We start from the raw sequence: 9,771 nt of genomic DNA, 5'->3' as shown, positions 1-9,771 counted from the left end.
GAACTTGCATTCCTGTTACAAAGACAACCATGCACCTAAAAAATCACTTATGAAAGAAAATCCACACTTTCAAACATTGATGGGGTGAAGATCCTAGTCCAGAGTGTTGTGTACCCAGTTTTCAAAAAGCCTGAAGACCAAAGATTTCCATAGTTCAAAGTGGATATGAACCTTAGAAAACTGGGTTTAATGTTTATCTGAACACCTAAATGTGACTTAAAAGCTTTGGCCAAATTATTTTCCACTATGGAGATAACATAGCACATCTAACGTCTCATTATTTATTTTAATTTGCCAGAGACTATTTGATCCCTTGGAGGCAGCATGGTACTTCTTTCAGTCACACAAATTAGACAGCGCTCCTGCTAGCCACTACGACTCCAAGCAAAAATCTTTGATAACAGGTCAAAAACCATCAACTCTTTATTCCTTAAAGAGCATGTTCATTAGAAAGAAGCAGTTCTTATGAAGATATTAAAATACTGTGAACCTGTTTGGCAATGGGTACACTTTATAACTGACTTCTACATTTGACAGCGACAGTGCATGATCTCTCTTCACAGCTAAAACTCATCAGGCCCACAGGCAAACCATGGAGTTAATTTCTGCTTGTCATAGATGATCACATCAACTAGAAACAAGGCAAAAGCTAATAAGGCAACAAGTACTGAACAGATACAACCACCCATGTTGGCTGTAGTTGTTATGAACTGGATTCAATTTTCTAAACACCTGAGATACCAGGGCATTAGCCACTAGCCTCCAGTCACCTCTCCAGAAGTCCAGGAGTCTCCTATGTGGCGTCTCAACCAGCCTAGGGAGACTTAGAGGTCATTAGACACCTAGGTCTAAGCAAATGTTTCAGCATATCCTACAGTGAGAAAACCAGAGTAATACAGCATAAGATGGGACTGGGTCTACAGTATGGACTTGACTGAGCTACCCAAAACCCAACCATATTGCCCAGATTGACAGAGGACATTTAATGTGTGAGGTGGAGTTCGTCTTATTTAGCTAGGAATGCTATTATTTGATATCTACAGCTAAGAGTCATCTAGCTTCCTTTGCAAGAAATGGAGAGAAAGAGATACCTTGAGGATGTGATTCATCTCATTTTAAGGGACATTTAACTTCTAGACACCTCAGCCTCTCTGTATCGGCTATCAAGGGAGGCTGGACAATTAGCTGTTATTAGCTATCAAAAGCATTGCTATAAATGGCTTAACCTGGACTTTGCAATTTAGTCTTGATTTCTACTGACTTTGAGGGCTACATAGGGGCCTAAGAAATTAAAGATAAAGCCATGTGCACCAGCTTTTTGTAAATGAAGATATTGCATAGTCATTAGTGCAGTTATGTATGGCATTTACTTATTCCTCCAATGTTCAAAAACCTTTCAGTACCGGAGCAGGGTTTCTTCTGCAAAGTAGAAAGAATTAAAATCTTTCAGCTCTTGCTGCTGTTAGGAAGTTTGGATTTTCAGAAGTAAATGGAAGTTTCATCTTGTTCTTGGTTTGGGTGGTTTGTTGTTTTTTTAGGTTTTGATATGAAAAATCTTAAATTAACTTATGCATTTCACTGGTCCCTGCCATTAATAGTACTGGCTTTTTGGGTGAATACCAGTATTTTCCTATTCCAACATAAAGAATTATGCTCTTTAAATGCGTAACACTCTCAACTGTTTCACTTACTAGTTGCATCCAGGAAATACTTCTTCTACATGCAAATTTAAGGCCAGAAAAATCTTGCCAGCTCAGGTCTCAGTGTCAGAGTCCAATACTAGCTGTCCAGGTTCTCTTAGAAATTTCACTCATAGAGGATGCAGTGTTCAATATCAAATTTACTTACCTGAAAAGAGTTGATATTACATGGGATTTCTGATTTTGTCAGAGTGATACAAAATGTACTGAAAATGATACAGTTCAAGCACAATACCTACATGACTCCCATCAGTGGTCTCTATAATATGCTCACCATCATGACACTGGGCCTCCGCAGCTGCTGAGAAGGAATAAGTGCGTTGAAGCCAGCTCAAGCCCATTCCTCTCTTCAGAATTCTTTGGCTACGTGTCTAGGTTTTATACTCCATGTGGGGCTGAGCTATGTATTCACTCCCCCCACACTGGTCTGGCTAACTCAGGGAGACATTCACACTCTTAATGAACTCCCTGAGCTTGCTCCATGCAACTGTTGATAGCTGTTTATCTAAACCAAAAGCCACCCTCCAGTCCCCTGTTGTGTTGAGACGAAGTCAGCTTCTTTGCAACAGAAACATCAGTCACGCCCTACATTCTTTCCTGAGTTCACAGGGACAATCGTCCTTGCCCATCTCCTCTGAGCCTTATTTCATTTTAAGGGTTTATTGCTCAGTCACACTCAGTAAGACGGCTTCAAAGCATTTTTCTATTATTGCTTCTGTTGCTAGAGGTGATAAAATGCATCAACACCAGAAAATACCTTCTTTGCTCCAGGTGCAACTTAGTGTGCGACAGGAGGAAGCAATTTGGCAGGCCAAGTGGCTTTACCTTCTGCCTGACCAACTCTACTCAACTACCACTGTAAAGAGAAGTGATTCTGATTAGACAGACCTATCTGCATTGCATGTAGGGCTAATTCTGTACCTTTGTCAAAGAGCCAGTGCAATGCCCCTGGGTTGCTTAGGCTCTACAATACATAAAAGGTCTTGGGCAGAGTTTTTGACAAAATTTTCACATTCCCCAAGTGCAGGGAAGTTGCTCTTCCATGCAGTCTTCAAACAAGCTGACACAAGAGAAGCTTGCTGGGGTTGGCTCAGTTTATCTGTAGTGAGCCCAAAAAAACAGAAGCCAATATTCCACCCTATAGCTGGAATCAGCAGTTTATCTGATTAACTGTTTATGGTGTAGCTGGTATGTTTGAGGAAGCTGAATACTCTTCCCTTTTTTTAGGGAAAAACATGTTCACTTGTGCACTGTGGGGCTGCAATTCCTTAGTGCACGCCTGTTATGAAGTAACATACTCTTACTATTTAGAAAGAAACTCAAGTGACCACTTAGGGGTTTTATGGCATTTTTAGCTAAAGATGATGCTATCATTTCACATCACAGTGTGATGATTTCCATTTGCTAGTTAAAGGTATTTTAAATCTTTAAAATATCTGAAAGTATGGATAAAACTCTCAGGACACATCTGTAAGTTCAAAAAGACACATTGAAATCAAACTAGTAATAAATGTTCCTTGTCTGATATCTCAGATGCTAAATTGCATTCTGGAAGCATTTTTTATAACCAAATTCTGAACTCTGAAATAGGGGTTTATAATGGAAACAATTACAAAACCAAAGCCAAATCCCTGCATCTGGATTCAATGGGAGCACCATAAGGCTTGGATGTTCTACATGTAAGTCTATACAAATAAGTATTAAAAACCTCAGTAGTGTAGATGCAGTGGAGGTATACAGTTTTTTTCTTGAGGAAAATAAAAGAAAGAGGTAATAAGCAAGAAATAGTTTCAAATGTATCTACCTTTTCTGTTGAAAAAATATATCTATCTTTTACATTTCAGAATGTATTTCTAAATACAGTGATGTCATACTTTCAACTCAACTCTACATCTGTGCTGATAGATTTAACCCCACTCCTAAATATGGCCTTTAAGTGTCATTTGGGCTTTATTGTAGGAGAAAGCCTGGACTTTGGTTATGTCTGCTTATCAGAGCAGCCATACACTTTGTGTGCTTCTCTTCTACCTGCAGGAAGACAAATCAAACGGGGGGACTTTCCTAGAAGGACCCCTAGGTTGTGCACTACATGGGATTGATATGGAATGGGATCTGTACACTGCTTGAACTTGGACTGCTCTTGTAACAGCACCTTACAGCTAAAAATATAAGTAAAGTAGAGTCTGGTAGCAAAGGGGCCACTCACATTGCTCTTTGCCTCATGTTCATAGAAATAATTTGCTTGCATCCTGGTAGTACAAAATATATGCCTGCAACGTGCTACAAAAATACACAAGTCATCACACATCATAGAGAAACTCTGTTTTCTAATATTCTGGTCCACCGGATTTCATATAGTCATTCTCATCATGCAGATTTGTCTAATGCTGCACTATTACATACACCATAAAACTGAATAAGATAGAGCAAAGCATAATTTAACTCTGCACTTATCTGCCCCACCATGCTGAGCATTAGAAAAACATTTTTTCTTTTTGTTCCCATGCTGTTATGTTATTTACACAGCTCACATACAAAACAATTACAACTGTTCATTCTGTAAGATTATACGTAAGTAAAAAAAAAAAGCTGTTCATTGCTAAAATCCCCTAACCTCTAAAATTAAGCATTGGTTTTGCTGCCTTCCATTCAGTTTTTATAGAGGGCATTAAGATGCCTGTGGCCTACAGGAACCTTTAGAGATGGAGCAAGACATAGCTCACTATTTCTCAGAGTCACTACTCCAGGGTTTGTACTCACAGAATATCATTAATTAGCTGGCAGCAACTATTCAAAGCCTACATCAGTATGGCTACTCTTACCGCTGCAATACATTCAGTGACAATGCACCTGAGTATCAGCTCAGGATTTCAGGCTTGCCTTCAGGCATGTAAAATCCAATGACTCTGAATTGTTTCTCTGTTAGACTTCGAAGCAGAAATACATGTGTGATTGAATATCGAAAGAGGTAGGAGGGGCACTTGTTTAAATCGAGGGAGTGTTTGCAAAAGCAGGGATGGACAAAAATTGGGAGCTGGAAAATGGTTTCTAACTTAATATGCTGGAATAGCTGTCCGGTGAAAGTATAAGCGAAAAGACCGCTGATTAGTTTTGCAAAGGACCTTGTTAGGTTTCTGAAAATGGTTGTACATCAGGACAGCATGTTTTAAAAGGAGACTAAGTTTTCATCGGCCTGAGCATTGTATGTGCTTCTTAGTGAGGTAACAAGAAGTAACTGCAGATTACACCATGTTTCAAGCATATATCAAGAGTGTCAGCAAGACTTGGATCGCACTGCTAAGAGTTGAGTATTTGGGTCTAGGTTTCACTGGCAGAAGGAACTCGCATAGCTGAGCAGCGGATTGGCAGCAGACTTACAAGGAGAGAATTTGTTCTTCAATTTGAAATGTTGTTCTTCAGTATAAAATGAACGACAGTGGTTGAGAAGGTTAAAATTGAGGAAGTGAAGGAACATTTCATAATTTGCAATGCCAAATAATACAGTGCAAACCACAGTCACCCTAGTAAAGTGAAGGACAGTCATGTGGAGAATGTTTACTGCACGCTGCTACAAATCCTTCTTGTATTCTTTCTTTTTTTTTAATACCTTAATAAACTTGAATTCTTGGCTAAGGAAGGAAAACAAATGAAGTAAAGTTCTCATTAAATCTTCTATTTTAAAAAGAGGGCAATATTCTAATTTCCTTGATTAATTCTTTAACTTACAACTTAAAGAAGAAAATGTGGCTGTTAAACTTCATTTTATAGATGTGGAGGTAGCACAGAAAATGCCTGACAACGTTTTCCATGTTGTTACTCCCAAGTTATTAACAGTCTGATAGAAGTATCCTATGCAGTTGAAAGAATAACTTCCTCTTCACACCATTTCACTGGGTAAATAGAAATAAGAGGAAAAAAAAGAGATAACGGCAGTCAGAGGAAACAGCCTACTTCATCTGATTCCTTCCTTCATCCTTTTCCCCACAGTACATCTTTAAATACTTTCACTTGTTAGTACTTTCAGGTGCCACATCACTTGCTTTGTCATTTAGAGCACAAAGGTAAAGCAGCACTGTATATCTCAAGGTAACAAGAGGAATGAACTTGCCCCCTGGGTTTCCATCGAGATCACCCCTCAGATAAACCAGGTGCAAATGGGCTACACTGGTTTGGGGGAAGACAAAAAGCCCTGTGTAGCCTGCAGTGTAGATAACACTTGCCTGTCCTGTGCTCAAAGGTCTCCGGATGCGAGTCCGCCAGGAGGTACGTGATGGGCAGAAGCATCAGCAAGCCTTGTGCTCAAGCAAACAAACCCTGTGGAAAGGCAGACGTGGGATCAAGCTAACACAGCTACACAATCCCCGCCTGGAGCTGGCCTGCAGCCACAGCCAGCGGGCCCCAGCCACCCACCAGACATGCCCAAAGGCACTGGAAGCAAGGACAGTCGTGTGACATCTTTGTTTGCACTGGCAGAAGAAACGGTTCTGTTTGGCCGATGAGAGCAGAGGGCCCACCAAGGCTGTGGCAGACCCGTAACGTGATCTGTTATGTGACTCCCTGCCTTCCCTTGTTGCTTGTGTTTTCTGCTTACCTCAGTGAGTCTTGGCCTATCATTGCTTTTCCTCCCACACTGCTGACCCTCATTTTTCTTCATTTCGCGTTGATCAGCATTTCCTCCAATTACTTTGTGATATAACTTGTCAGGCACTATGGTGCAAACACGTGAAATGTCAAAAGCAAACAAAGAAAATACTGACACTGGCACTAGAATCAGCATGCTCTCCCAATACTCAGCACCTGAAGACAAGTAGAGAACAAGTCACGACAGCACACGGGTATTATTTCTGTAAGTTAACAGTTTGTTTTTCTGCATCATAAAATTGAATGCAGTCCATCAACTTTTCTAGAGCTCCTCATTTTTCTGCTGGAAGTTAAACAAGGCCCTAATTCATCTGCAAAAATTTATTCCCGATTCTCTGCCAAGTGGTAAAAGCAAGAGTTAATTTATTTCCGGGTCCAACAGAAGGCATTTAAAAATGGCTGCTTTCTCACACGTGTACCAGTCACTGGATTTCAGTCTTCTGGGTTCCATCCTTCTGCTCTTCAGGAGACAGCTGGGAAAGTCCACCTGTCCATCAGGTATATTCATTGGTGGGACTGTGACAGTCTACTGCCCTCTTCACTGACCCACAGCAAATAGAAGAATTTGGCTTCAGCTTCAGAAGGTCTGTCCTGTTTAAGAAACAGAAGCTCAGTGCTTGCCCTGCTTCCTCCATGAGGCTGCTTGAGCTTGCCAAGGAAAGCCAAGAGAAAAGCCCAGCTCACCACTGTGAGAAGGATGGTACTGGATGTAGCTAACAGGGTGGGAGGCAAGGCTGAAGGTTTAATGCCACATGCAGCTATTCTTTAAGCACGGACCATAGGGCAGAGCAGAACACTTTGATATGTCAGGAAGCAGAAGCTTGGGCAAGAAGAAGAATGGTTAAGTGACCGAAAACCAACCTCAGACAGGAAGGTCTAAAGGCAAGGAGGAGATGAGTTATCTGAAGGAGGGTATAGAGAAGAGCACTTGCTGAGGGCAGCAGTATGCTGGCACTGCAGCTGCAAGGAGAGAGCAGAACATGTCCTTGTCCTGGGAGATTCAGAGAATAAAGGTCAGTCACTGAATCATGAAGTCATGGGAGGAAAGACACACGAATCTTCCTATGGAAGCAAAACCACATGGATGTATGGATGCCATGTCCCCTGCCTGACACTTAACCACACATTTTAAATAGTGTAAATCAGTAATGACTGCGTGTCGTGGTTTAACCCCAGTGGGCAGCTCAGCCCCACGCAGCCACTCACTCACTCTCCCTCACCCAGAGGTATGGGCATGAGAATCGGAAAGGAATGTAAAACTCGAGGGTTCAGATAAGAACAATTTAATAGGTAAAACAAAAGCTTCATATGCAAACAAAGCAGAGCAAGGAATCCATTCACTACTTCCCATGGGCAGGCAGGAGTTCAGCCATCTCCAGGAAAGCCGGGCTCCATCACATGTAACAGTTACTCGGGAAGATAAATGCCATAATGTCCCATATTTATTTATAATATAGTTTAAAAATTTGCTTTCAAACTTTAGCACATCTTTTTGAATGAAATCTCTTCTCAAATTTCAGATTCCAAGTAATGCAGAATTTACTGCACAGATCTAGCATTCTGGGCTTGTGTACCTTTTTTCCAGTTCTAGTTCTGCAGATTCCTACGTCTGCTTGGTCCTACTACGTGATTGATTTTAATTTCACTAATTTTTGGAATGAACATACCATTACGTACATTAAGTGTAAAGGGCTACCACAAGTATGTCAGCTGTAACTTCTTTTATGTGTCACTGGAGTACTTAAACAGCTCTCCTCCCGGTAACAGAAACTATGTACCTACTACTTCTGTAGCTATGAGCTATGATGAAGAGATATTAGAGCAAACTGACGTCTACCCTAAGGTAGCAGGGTCCTAATGAAAAAGTAAAAATGATAATAGTATTATTTTAACTGCAAGGAGTGGAAAGTAACATCTTAGGGATTGCTTAAATGAATTCACCCTGAAAAACAGTAAAAGTAATAGCAATAGTAATACACTCTTCACAGAGTAGTTTAAGCTTGATAAAGTATCTGGGTAAAGTATTATTAGCTATGAATTAATTAAAAAGTGTGTGTTCTTCATTTTCCAGTTTTGAGCCCTAGCATAGGCCATCTGCAAAAGGTTTTCTGTATTTACTACATGACACTTCGAAAAATGACTAGCATTCAGGCAAGTAACTTCTTCCTACTGTCATTATAGGCTACCAGATTATCTGTGAGGAGGAAATGTTGTCCTCCAATAGACATGAGAACACTGACTACTGCTGTCTTCAGTTAGACCTTAGTGATGTCAGATTCTTCTCAGCTGCATTTAAACCAGCCGTAATTTTCCTGAGATAGGTAAGGGGGATCAGATGATACACTAGTCAAGACTAAATAATTGCACATTGACTAAGGATGCATGGTAGACGTGTTGTCTGTGATGCTGTAGAACTCAAAGAGGTCTACTCTTCGAAGCCAACTGGATTATTTAAAAAAAAAAAAATAATTCAGTTCTCTTCAAACTAAATGACAAATATTTTTTTTTTTCCCAAATTTACATGTTTTGGCTGGGGTGGAGTTAATTTTCTTCAAAGCAGCCCGTACAGTGCTCTATTTCAGGTTTGTGGCCAAAACAGTGTTGATAACACAGGGATGTTTTAGCTAGCGCTGAGCAGCGCTTGCACAGCGCCAAGGCCTTCTCTGCTGCTCACCCCACCACAGCAGTGGGGATGCTGGGGGGGCACAAGGAGTTGTGAGGGGGCACAACCAGGACAGCTGATCCCAACTGACCAAAGGGATATTCTGTACGATATGACACCATGCTCAGCATACAAAGCTGGGGGAAGAAGGAGGCAGGGGGACGTTTGGGATTATGGCATTTGTCTCCCCAAGTAACGGTTACGCATGCTGGAGCCCGGCTTCCCTGGAGGTGGCTGAACACCTGCCTGCCCACGGGGAGCAGTGAATGAATTCCTCGTTTTGCTTTGCTTGCGTGCACGGCTTTTGCTTTGCCTATTAAACTGTCTTTATCTCAGCCCAGGAGTTTACTAACCTTTATCCTTCTGAGTCTCTCCCACATCCCACTGGGTGGGAGTGAGCGAGCGGCTGCGTGGGGCTGAGCTGCCCACTGGGGTTAAACCATGACACAAAAGAAGTTCTCCAGCTAAAAGCATGGATATGAGCTTTTTCTCTGAAACCGAATCTTTATTTGTGCATTTGGAAGAAACAGTTTTTCCAGATCCTGATGCTGACAAAAGCTTATTGCTAACAGTTGAAAAGGTTTCTCCCTGCACCCAACTTTTTTTGAGAATCATACCTCTTACAAGTTTCAAAGCCAAAAATGGTTCATTAACTCAGATTCTGATTTTTTCTATTAGTTTGGTGATGACACACTTGCCACAGCTTTACAGTCTAGAACATAATGCCATTCGCTGTATTTACTGACTTTAGAAATGGAATCTGAAAGC

Source organism: Falco peregrinus, chromosome 4, assembly GCF_023634155.1.
Source record: "Falco peregrinus isolate bFalPer1 chromosome 4, bFalPer1.pri, whole genome shotgun sequence".
Lineage (NCBI taxonomy): Eukaryota > Metazoa > Chordata > Aves > Falconiformes > Falconidae > Falco > Falco peregrinus.
This window is presented reverse-complemented; position numbering follows the sequence as displayed.